Here is a 12,906-nt window from a genome sequence, read left to right as displayed (position 1 = left end):
TTATTTATTTATTTATTTATTTATTTATTTATTTATTTATTTATTTAAGAGGGAGTGGGAGAGGGAGAAGCAGGCTTCCCGCAGAGCAGGGAGCCCAACATGGGGCTGATCCCAGGACCCTGGGATCATGACCTGAGCCGAAGGCAGACGCTTAACGACTGAGCCACCCAGGCACCCCAATCTGTAGGGATTTAAAAACTAGCAATCAATTCTACTTTTAGAGGGCTTGGGGGTGCTTGAAAAGTATTAGTCTTCTTAGCTCTTCCAACCATTGATTTCCTTTGGATGACACCTGTTGTTCTTGTGGCCCATGGTCCATTCACCCTCCTGGTCGCATACCCCAGCTTCCCTCTGGGACACCTACCTCTTTTCCACTCTCATTGGCTCTGGGTAAAGCAGACTGCCCCTTCCGCCCACACACTCTAGGGGCGGAGCAGTGGCTCAGGCCTCAGCCAATCAGCAAGCTACATTCCCCTGGCCTTAGTGATTGGTTCAGATACCAACATGTGACTCAATAGGAGACCATAAGGTTTTTGCAGGGGCTGCTGGGAAAGAGGTGCTTGCGTTCTGTCCAGCTCCGCCCCCTACCCCCACCCCGCCAAGGCCTCAATGTGAGAGTCAGACATCACAATGGAGAGCAGAGCCAAGAGAGGAAGAAAAACGGAGTCCTGATGATGTTGAGTACTAAGTTCGGTCGTGCCTAAAGCCAGACTTCTGGCTGCGAACCATTAAATTCCTTTTTATTTAACAGTTTAATTTGGCTCTTGTGGGGATACAGTGGGGAGGGGTCCTTAACGAATACCCTTTGCCATCCTGGAACTTCATTATTTTTGCTGTAAACCCTTTATTAAATATTTAGAAAGATGAATTCCGAACAAATGAGTCAGGATTGATGAATTTTTCCTGGCCCCCACACCCTTTGGACAAGACGCTCAAACATGTGCAAAATGAGAAATGGGCAAAACACACGAAAAAAGCCCACCATGTTCTGGGCCTTCTGTAGCCTCCACATCAAGGGCTTCCTTGGGTCAACTTGGATTCTTCTCCAGAGAGGTTTCCAGCCTACAGAACCCCAAGGCACTCTGAGATCTGGGAGCAGCAATATCAGGGCAGGTGTTACAAGATACACTGGAGGGGCCTGGCCCTCAGGAAGACCAGAAGTTGGGTCTGCACCAATAGGAAGAAAGAATGGGAGAGAAAAGTACTACCATCTCTCCAGTACCTCCTGCAGGGTGGGCGTATTGGAAGAACGATTTAGTCTTCAGATATCCTTGTGAGGCAGATACTATAATCTTTATTTTACAGAAGGAACAGACCTGGAGAGGTGACTTGCCCAAGGTGAAAAGGCCTGAAAGAGGCAGCGTCAAAACTGACTCGAGAGCTGGAGTAATGAGAAGTCAGACAAACACAAGGCTGCAGCTAGAGGGGCTGCCTGAGCAAAAAGGATCTGGGCTGGGGGTGTAGGGAGGTTGGAATGGGCAATACTGGGTCTGGGGGATGCAAAATGAGCTCCCTTCCTAGGCTAAGGCCATGAGCTCCGCCATGTCTCATAAGCAGGGGGCACCTGGGATGCTGGGAATGGGACCATGGAAAGAGTCTCCTGACAGCCACACTATTAACAAGAGCTCTGGGTTCAGCTTCGTTCACCTTTCCGCCCCGCCACTGCAGACCCAGGGGGTGAGCTCAGAGGCACAAGGCATGGAATGCGGGGCAGGGAGGGGTGGCCCCTCCCTTCCACCTCCGCTGCCTTCCCAGAGCTCAGGCCATCAGCCTGCTCTGATTAAGCTGACTTCTTGGAGTCCTCCAATCCAGGGCCTGCCAGCAGGCAAATGCCCCTGATCGTCTGGGATGTTCCCGACAGCAGAGAATAAACAGTCTCCCCTGTCCGGTCAGCTGTGCTGAGCAACATTCCAGAGTCTTGGCCCACCCGGCTGGGTGGGGTCGCAGCCCTGTGTCCACCTCCAGCAGAGGCCTAGGGAACCTGGCGGGAGGGTGGAAAGGGGGAGGAGAGACCGCTGTCTCCAGGCCACACAGGACATTCCCTTGCCTGAGTCCTCATTTTTTTTTTTAAAGATTTTATTTATTTATTTGACAGAGAGAGACACAGCGAGAGAGGGAACACAAGCAGGGGGAGTGGGAGAGGGAGAAGCAGGCTTCCCGCTGAGCAGGGAGCCCGATGCGGGACTCGATCCCAGGACCCTGGGATCATGACCTGAGCCGAAGGCAGACGCTTAACGACTGAGCCACCCAGGCGCCCCGTCTGAGTCCTCATTTTGCCTCAGCAGGAGGCACCTCAGTTTCAAGGCATTCCTGGGACAAGCTCTGTGCTTGTAATAATGACCCTGTGACTTAAGAGGAGGCCCACACCAGGCCACTGTCCCAGGGTTGGAGCCCCTCACCCTTACCCAGAGACTGCCTGGGGAATCTGAGACTTCTCTATCATTTTAGCTACATCCGAACGCATCACGCGCAAATAAATGGCTCATTCTATGGAGGTGAACACAGCGAGTCAGCCGCTGAAGCAGGACTAGACGCTGGGCCTTTCACTGCTCTCCACTGCCTTGGGATGCTGTGGATGCTGTGGCTGGAATTACATAGGGGCTCTGAGTGAGGGGGGGGCCCGTGTGTTTGGAGAGGAGCAGAGGTGTTTTCATCCTACGCCTGTTTTGGAGAGCAGGCTTGTGGCTGAGCCATTTCCTGAGGAAGTCAGGCCTCTGGAAAAGTGCTGTTCACCAACCCCTCCTAAATCATGGTTTTGGGAGCAGAGCTGGGGCAGCAGGACCTGAGTGCAGCTTTGTTTCTGTCTGGAGGCCAGCGCCCAGCCTGGGCTTGGCAGGCTATGGGCGGTGCCCGGGGACAGAGGGCAGAGTCCTTGGCAAGGGGGAGCACCCCCTGCGCACACCATGCTTCCCTGCCTGTGGGACTCTGGCCTGGGATTGCGGGGGAGGAGAGAGAGATCTCAGCCAGTCTGCAAAAGGAATTCCTCTAGGAGCCCCCTCTGGCCGCAGACGGAAGGGGGAGGGCGGCCCATAGTGTGGGAGCCCAGGGTAGCCCAGGGGTCTCTGTGGACAGGGTCTCGCTCCCAGTCTGTCTCAGGCCTACAGCTTCATCTTTGTCTAGCTGCCAGTATCAGTGTGAATTGATGTGACTGTTCTGTGTTTGTATGTCTGTATGGCTGTATTTCTGGTCGGAGCTGTCTTTCTCGGCGGGGAAGCGTGTACTTGTGTTTGCCAGCTAGCCTATCTATGAGTCCACATCTCTGTGTAAGCTCATGTATGTGGGTCTGTTCAAGGGAACGTGGGGGCCTCTGCGTAGATGAGTGAGTCTACACCTGCCTACATGCTTCTGCGGGAGTATGCATGTGAGCATTTAGGTTATTTTGGTATAAACACGTACCGCTCTTCCTAGATGTAAGTTTAGCCATGCGTCTCTGGGAGTCTGGGTAGATATTTGTCAGTAATGTTTTGGTGAGTGCCTGAAAGTGTATATGCCTGTCTATTTACATTTGTGCAGAAGCCTTCATTCACTCATTCAATTCACTCACAAAATTATTTTCTCATTTACTAAGAGCTATCTTTAAAGTGCTTGCCCTGTGAACACCGGGCACTGGGAGTTTAGAGAGGTTTCCAGGGCAGCTCCTAATGTTTGCAAGAACCAGGGCGAGAGTACAAATGAAGGCTTAAATTCATAGGTCTAAATATTTAAATGTTGTAAGTCACAACAACAAACTGCTGAATAAAATGCTTAGTCCCAGTAAGCCAGAGGGATGGATTTGATTTTGAATTCCCAACTCCTCTGACTTCTTTGCTGGAATTCAGCAACACAGAACAAGAGGCAGTGATCTGAGTTGGAGCCACTGTCCTAAGCTCAACAAAAGACTCACTCTGTGATCTGGCCTCATTTTCCTCATCTGTAGAATGGAGGGGCTGCATGACCATGCCTTTAACTTACAGGCCTTGCTTGCTTGGTTTACAGAAGGAGTGTGATTGATTTCCTGAGTTAATTATTTTCTAGAAGTCAAATGGAGGAATGCCTAATTGTAGAATCTGTGGGTTCAGACAGAATTGGGTTTGAATCCCATCTCTGCTCTGTACAAGCTGTGTCTCCTTTATTTTTTTAAAAAGATTTATTTATTTATTTATTTATTTGAGAGAGAGAGAGAGTGCGAGCGGGGGGGGGGGGCGGAGGGAGAGGGTGAGAAGAGACTCCCCGCTGAGCGTGGAGTCCTATAAGGCATTCCATCCCACGACCCCAGGATCATGACCTGAGCTGAATTAACCAACTGAGCCATCCAGGCGCCCTGCTGTGTCTCCTAATCTCCCTCAGAGTTATGAGGATTAACTAAAATAATGTGTGTAAAGTCAGGCTCACGGTAGATGTTCAATAAATGTTAGCTTCTGTCCTTATCAAGGCTCTTTCCAGCTTCCATACCTTACAGATTCTGGGTTCAGTAGACGTGTTGATTAATTGAAATGATGGGACCACATGTTCAGGGAGTTCTGGCCTTGTTGGGGGGGCAGGGACAGTTGGGTGAGAAAATCAGTGCCTTCTAAGAAGCTGCCGATCAGATCTGTGTGTGAGCCATGCCCTCTAGCCCATTCTCTAATGTGGACCCGTGACATTTTCTCAGTCTTAGGTAGAGCGCGGTGAAGTGCAGGTTCAATGCCCTCTTCTGACCTGATTCTGCCCCTGAGCCCCTCCCTGGTGCTGTAGGATGCTGAGCTAAGTAGGATGAAGCCACAGGGCAGAGCTGGGTCAGGTAAGGCCTCAGGCTCCCCGACACGTCTGGGCCTGCCTGACCAGCCCCAATAGTGGGCAGATCCAGCTAGGCAAAGGGCACCTGTCTCCCGTGATTGATACTCCTGGGAGGGCATTGCTCTGCTGCTGGCAAAGGTAGCCTGAGGATCCTGGGGCACTGGGGAGACTGAGAAGCCCCTTCTGTGACCCTTGTCCTCTCAAGGCCCCTAGAATGGCTAAGTTCCAGCAGGAACAATATGAAGAGAGTTGGGGAAGGAGAAGTGACGGTGCCTCTCAGCCAGGGCTGGTGGGGGTGGCCATCTTGGGAATCCCCTGGAGCCTGTGAAAACTGGCGGCTCTTGGGCTCTCCTGAAATATCCCTGACCCGAAGGGAATGAGGGAGAGGTCTAGGGCCTAGCCAGCATTGCTGAGTTGGGAAATGCTTTGAGTATGAACTCAGGGTGGCCGAGGCCATGAGGGAAGCCGTGAAGGAGAGGGTCTGCCCTGGAGGTCATGCCGGCCATCCCCCCGCCAATCCCATGCACACATGGGTGACTGAGAATTGGTTTGATGATCTCCCAGCTCCAGGGATTACTGGCGAGGTGGGAGCAACTTAACCTCTAAAAGGTCCTCTGGGGGTCATTATGCTCTCCCCCCACCACCCCTGGGCCACTCAATTTGGGGCTAAAACCGGGAATTTTCCTTTTTCAAAAAAAATCACAAAACAACCAAAACTGAAAACAAGGGAGCGAGTGGTGGGTTGAGGCCAAAATAATGTGTTTAAGGAAACTTCTGCTTCATGCTGGCTAGGCCAGGGAATGTCTGGTCAAAGAGCTGCTGACAGCCAGGGTCCCTGTAAGTAAACAAACTGCCTCTGATGGTCGCCCTGAGCTCATTTCCCTCAGCAGTGTGCGAGGAGGATGATGTCACCGGAGCAGGGCCCCCTAGTCATGGAGTTTGTCAGTGAGCAGGAGGGAATCTCAGTGATGGCTGGCGGCCTGCGTGCTGCTGCCTAGTTATTGCCGGCAGTGGCTTCACCCTCCGACACATACTCATCTGTGATGGCACTCCAGTCCCACCCGTGACCCAGGGCCGGGGAGGTTCTTTGGGAAACTTGGGTTAACTGTGAAGTCGCTAGCTTCCATGCAAGGTCTCTTCATCGCCCAAGGAGCTGGGCCTCCTCTGGTCTATGACAAGGGGCACGTAGGATGGGTTCAGTTGCAAGGAGTGGCGCCTGGAGCTGCGCACAGGCCCATGTCCTGCCCCCATGGAGAGCAGGCAGGGGCGGTGTGCACCATGGCCTGTCTCCTGGGGCCAGGCGGCCAGGTCCAGTGGGGCACTTTCCATGAGCAGAGGGCCCAGGTCAGGGGAGGTTGGGAGGTGGGGCAGGAAAGAAGCCACAAAGCTCTCTCTGTGTTGCCCGCACAGGCTCCTCCTGAGCACAGCAGTCTCCAGGTGAGGTTTCCATGGGGTTTGAAAGGCCTGCGGCCGAGTTGCTGAGGAGCAGCTACCAGACTCCGGCTCAGCTCGGCCTGTCTCATCCCCATTTCACCCCCTGGTTGGGCAATAGGGAGCAGTGAGCCTCCAGGTAGACAGGTGGGCCAGGAACTTCTTGGGGGTGGGCCTCAGCTTTTCACTTCTTTGTGTCCCCTGGAATCCTGGCCTGACTTCACAGGGGGGCTCATGAGTCACATAGATCCACTCCATAGAGTAGATGGCCCCCTCAGTGCCTGCCTGACCTACTCCAGGCTGACCAAAACCTCAGCCTGACGGGCAGGCTCACAGAAGTGACTGCCTGCCTCACCCCCTGACGGACCCTCTAAGTGAGTCCACTTATACCAAAAATAGTAATTGAACACCTCACTTGTGCCAGATCTCATGTTGGGTGTGGAGGATGAGGCGGTGAACAAGACAGACAAGATTCCTTCTCTTAGGGAGCTAACAATAAGCAAACAAAATGGTGACAGAATGAGATAAATATATTACGGATGGGAAGGAAACAGGATTCTGTGTGAGAGAGTATCCAGCAGGCCCTACGCTGAATATAATAGTCAGGGAAGACCTCCTTGACACATAATCTGAGACCTAAGGGATGAGAATGAGGAACCCGTGAAAGAGCTTTCCAGAGAGAGGGAAAAGCAATGTCAAGGCCTTGAGTTGGGGAAGAGTTTGACATAATCTTGGAATAACCAGAAGACCGATGTGACTGAAACATGGTGAGTGAGGGGAGGCTACTGTGTAGATGAGGCTGGGAAGGAGGGCAGGAACAGACCAGACAAGGCCCTGTAAGTAAACAGACTGTGAGCTACATCCAGGGTTTAAGTAGGTGTGCAGGGAAACACTGAGGGCTTTAAGCAAAAGTGTGACACACATTCAAGAAGAAATAGATAAGAAGAATAACCCAATATCCAATAAAGAAATTAAATTTATAGTTAAAAATCTTCCCACAGGGGCACCTGGGTGGCTCAGTTGGTTAAGTGTCTGCCTTGGGCTCGGGTCATGATCTCGGGGTCCTTGGATTGAGCCCCACATTGGGCTCCCTGCTCAGTGGGGAGCCTGCTTCTCCCTCTCCCTCTGCCTACTGCTTCCCCTGCTTGTGCTCTCTCTCTCTCTGTCAAAAAATTAATAAATAATCTAAAAATCTTCCCACAAAGAAAACTCCAGGCCTAGATGTCTTCACTGGTGACTTCTACCAAACATTTAAGGAAGAAAAAAAATACCAATTTTATATAAAATCTTCCAGAAAACTGAAGAGGAATGAATACTTCCCAACTTATTCTATGAGGCCAGCATTAGTCTGATACCAAAATCAGACAAAAACATTCCAAGGAAAGAAAACTACAGACCAATATCCTTTATGAACACAAATGCCCCCCCAAAATTAAAAAGAATAATTCATCAAATAAGTTGGACTTATTGAAAAATGACAGGTTGGAGAAATATTTGAAAATCAGTTAATGTAATTCACCATATTAACAAATTGAAAAAGGAAAAAAAACATACGATCACCTCAGTAGATGCAGGAAAAGGATTTGACAAAATCCAACATTTATTCTTGATAAAATCCTTCAGCAAAGTAGGAAAAGAAAGGGACTCCCTCAATCTGAAGTCCCTCAACCTGGTATCTGTGAAAAACTTAAGGCTAACATCATAGTTAATGGCAAAAGATTGAATACTTTGGGGGAAATATCATCCTTTCAACAAATGGTGCTGGAACAACTGGATATCTGCATGGGGGGGAAAATAAGCCTCTACCCTTACCTCACACCATACACAAAAACTAATTGAAAATGGATCGCAAACCTAAGTGGAAGATCAAATCTATAAAACTTCCAGAAGAAAACACAGGAGAAAAATCTTTATAAATTTGGGCTGGGCAAAGAATTCTTAGATGTGACACACAAAAAATGCAAGCAATAAAAGAAAAAGTTGGCAAACTAGATCCATTCAAATTTAAAAATTTTGCTTTCTAGAAGATACCATTAGGAAAGTGAAAACACAGTCACCAGTAGGAGAAAATATTCGCAAAACATATATCCAACAAAGGACTTGTACCTAGAATATACTTTTTAAAAACCTCTTTATATTCCTAGGATATATAAAGAACAAAGGATTTGTATCTAAAATATATTTTAAAAGTATATGCAGCTCAGCAAAAATTTTGGACAGACATTTCTCTAAAGAAGATATACAAATGGCAAATAAACACATGAAAAGATGTTTTCTTTATTATCAGGGAAATGTGATTTAAAACACGAGATAACACTACACACTAGAAAAGCTAAAATTAAGAGATTGACCATACCAAGTGCTGGCAATCATGTGGAACAACCTTAACTCTTACACTGCTAATGGGAATGTAAATAGTATAAACTTCAGAAACCAGTTTGGCAATTTCTCAAAAAGTTAAACATACACCTCCTCTGTGATCCAGTCATTTCTTTCCTAGGTATTTATCGTTAAGTACACACATGAATGTTTTTAGCAGCTTTATATATGACAGCTAAAAACTGGAAACAACCCAAATGTCCATCATCAGGTAAATGGTTAAACAAATTGTGTATGTAATCCATATAATGGAATACTACTCAATAATAAAAAAAAATTATTGATACAGTGAACAACATGGATGAATCTCAAAATCATTAAACCACATAAAAAAGAGTATATACTATATTATTCCATTTATATAAAATTCTAGAAAATGCCAACTAGTCCTATAATGATGGAAAGCAGATCAGTGGTTGCCTGAGGATGGGGATGGGAGGTTGGGAAGGGAGGGTTGGATTTCTAAGGAGCAGAAGGAAACTTTTGGGACGATAAATATGTTCTTTATGTTTATTGTACTGATAATTTCATGGGTATATACATATATCAAAACTTATCCAAGTGTATACTTTAATTGTGTGATAAAATTGTATGTCAATAATACCTCAATAAAGTTGTTCAAAAAACTGCAGTGCAATTTAATTTGTGTGTGCGTGTGTTTTATTTTTGAAAGTAGGCTCCATGCCCAGCTTGGGGCTTGAACTCATGACCCTGAAACCAAGATCTGAGCGGAGATCAAGAGCCCAATGCTTAACCGACTGAACCAGCCAGGTGCCCCTGTGTGTGTGTGTTTTTAAACTCACTCTGGCTGCTGTGAGAAGGGACTGTGTGGGTTAAGTGTAGAAACTGGGAGTCCGGGGCGCCTGGATGGTTCAGTCGGTTAAGTGTCGGCTCAGGTCATGATCCCAGGGTCCTGGGATCGAGCCCCACGTCAGGCTCTCTGCTCAGTGGGAAGCCTGCTTCTCCCTCTCCCACTCCCCCCTGCTTGTATTCCCTCTCTCGCTGCCTCTCTCTGTCAAATAAATAAATAAAATCTTAAAAAATAAATAAATAAACTGGGAGTCCTTAGGAGCCTGGGGCAATCATCTGGGTAAGAGATGCTGGTGGCTTTGGTGACAGTGGAAATGGAGGAGAGTGGACAGATTTAGGAAGCATTTTGAGACCTAGACAACAAGACTTGCTAGCAGTTGTATATAAGGCATGAGGGAAATGCAGAAATCTAGGATGGCTAGACATTTCCATCTTGAGCACTGAGTGACTGAGGACGCCTGGTCAGGAAGATCTGTGGTGGGGAAGTGGAGAGGGTAGAGAACAAGAGTTCTCTTTTCATCTACCTGTGAAGATGGCTGGGTTCCATGAGAAGGGTCCGGGTAGAGATCAAATTTGGAGGGTCTTAGCAAATAAGGGGTATTTTGATGCCAAGTGAATAGATGAGATCACACAGGGAGAGAGAATAGACAAAGAAAGCTCTGAGGACAGAGCCTGGAGCATTCCAACATTTGGAAATCCCCTGAAGGAGCCAGGAAAGCCCGTCAGGAAGGAACAACCAGAGAAGTACCCAACTGTATTCATTTCCTATGGCTGCTGTAACAAATTACCACAAACTGTGGCTTACAACAGGCAGAAATTTATTCTTCTACAGTGCTGTAAGTCAGAAGTCCAAAAACCAGATCACCGGGCTGAAATCAGGGTGTTATGAAGGCTACACTCCTTGTGAAGTCTCCAGGGGACAATCTGTTCCTTGACTCTTATAGCTTCTGGCATCTGTTGGCATTCCTTCCTTGGCTTGTAGCCATACCAACTCCAATCTCTGTCTCCGTGGTCACATTTCTTCCTCCTCTTCTGTCCATTTCAAATATCCCTCTTCCTCACTCTTGTAAGGACATTTGTCGTAAGACTTATGGTCCATCCAGATAGTCAAGGATCGTCTCCTAATCTCAAGATCCTCAATTTAATTACATTCATAAAGACCTTTTTTCCCAAATAAGGTAATATTCACAGGTCTTGGAGATTAAGATGTGGACATATCTTTTGGGGGCCACTATTCAACCTACTATACCAACTAACTGACAGACTAAAGGAGTGACTAATTAAGAATGCTAACTGGCAAAACTGCCGGTGCCTGAGAAGAGAGACCGAGGAGGTCAAGGAATAGGGTGTAGGAGCCCAGCCTGGAGGTGTAGGACCTAGGCCGCTGCTGGCTTGAGTGCGTGCGTGGGAGAGTCTCATGGAGAGGGGAAGGATTGCAGACAGCAGTCTCCCAGTCCTCGCAGTACTGACTCAGCATCCGGCAGGGACCATCCACACGGCTGTCAAAGTGATCTGTAGGGTGTAGATGTGTTCACATCACTCTCCAGTGAATGACCCCCAACAGCTTCCTGCAGCTTTCAGGCGAAAGACCAATATCCTCACCTCACCTACAAAGTCCAGGGGCCTGGCCTCAGCCCACCTCAGCAGCCTGGTCTCACACGTCTCTCCTCTGCTGTCTGCCTCCAGACACACTGGCTGCCTCTCAGGCCACCTTTTCTCCTGTCCCAGGGCCAATAGTTGTTGTTCTCTCTGCCTGGGAGGCCCTTCTTCAATCTGCTTCACAGACCTTGCATCCACTAATGCCTCAAACCGCAACCCAGATGTCTTTGCTTTGGGGAAGTTTTCCTTGAGTCCCTGGCCCAGGTCATGCAAATGTGTGATATAATTGCTCATGATTCCTGTATTCATCTTCCATAGCACTATCAAAGTCTACAGTTGTATACATATTTGTAATACTATTTTAGTAGGGCGTATCTCTGCCACTAGACTATAAATATCATAATGGCAGGGTTTGTGACTTACCACGATCCCAAGTTCCTTGTCCAGTGCTTGGCACACAGAACGGGTATATAATGGTTTTAAAACATGTCTGCAAATTTTTTGACACGCTTCCCACCAAGAGATAGAGCCTAATTGACCTTCTTTTAAATTAGAGCTGGTCTGGGGCGCCTGGGTGGCTCAGTCGGTTAAGCGTCTGCCTTCGGCTCAGGTCATGATCCCAGGGTCCTGGGATCGAGCCCCACATCGGGGTCCCTGCTCAGCGGGGAGCCTGCTTCTCCCTCTGCCTCTGCCTGCAGCTCTCTCTGCTTGTGCTCTCTTTCTGACAAATAAATTTAAAAATAAAATAAAAAAATAATAAATTAGAGCTGGTCTAATGACTTGCATGTAATTAATAGAATGTGGCAGAAGCGACGCTTTGTGACTTCTAAGGCTAGGCCATAACAAGTAATATGGCTTCCTCCTGGCCTGCTCTTTTCAGATGTTCCCTTTTAGAACCCAGCTTCCATGCTGTGAAGATGCCCAGGCCACTTAGAGAGGCCACATGTAGGTGCTTCAGCCAAAAACCCCGCTGCAAACTAGCCTACAGCCAGCATCAACCGTGAGACATGTACTAAGAAGGTTTTGAGATGATTCCTGCCTTAGCCGCCATCAGACTCCAAGCACTGAGGGGCCCTGAGCCAGAGTTACCAAGTGAGCCCAGTTAGTCCTAGAACTGTGAGAGATAAAAAATAAATGATCGTTATTATTACAGAAGCCACTAAGTTTTGGTATGATTTGTTATGTAGCAGTAGATAGTTAGAACAGAGTCCAATAAATATTTACTGAATGAATGAATGTGGAGAGGTCTGGTTGCAGAATCTCACCTGCGCTTTAGCTCTGTGCAAGTTTTGGTTGGCAGCTCTCAGTTTCTCCTTCCCCAAGAGGTTCTGGAGATCCTAGAAGCCCCAATTCAAAACCTCAAAGGTCTGTACTCCTCATACCCACCCAAGGGGAGACTCGTGGAAACTCTCTGCTCAGGGTAGAGAACATGGCATGGTCATTAAAAGTTAGCTCTGGCAGGAAGTCAGAGGGCATTCATTTCATTGGGGTCTCTTAATCTTGGGCCCGTATATGGTTTCAGGGGAGCAGAAACATAGAATTTCTCTGTGTGTATGTGTATTTTCCTGGGGCGAGAGTTTCCAGGCTCTAATTTTTACCAGCTTCTTAAGTGGTGTGGGTCCCCAAAGTGTTAAGAACTACTATTTAGGGGCACCTGGGTGGCTCAGTCAGTTAAGCGGCTGCCTTCGGCTCAGGTCATGATCTCAGGGTCCTGGGATCGAGCCCCGCATCAGGCTGCCTCTTCAGCGGGAAGCCTGCTTCTAGCTCTCCCCCTCCCTCTGCTTGTGTTCCCTCTCTTGCTGTGTCTCTCTCTGTCAAATAAATAAAATCTTAAAAAATAATAATAATAATAATAAAATTAAAAAAAAGTATCAGGGGTGCCTGGGTGGCTCAGTTGGTTAAGCGACTGCCTTCGGCTCAGGTCATGATCCT

Source organism: Neomonachus schauinslandi, chromosome 9 (assembly GCF_002201575.2).
Source record: "Neomonachus schauinslandi chromosome 9, ASM220157v2, whole genome shotgun sequence".
Lineage (NCBI taxonomy): Eukaryota > Metazoa > Chordata > Mammalia > Carnivora > Phocidae > Neomonachus > Neomonachus schauinslandi.
Note: the sequence above shows the minus strand (reverse complement) of the source record.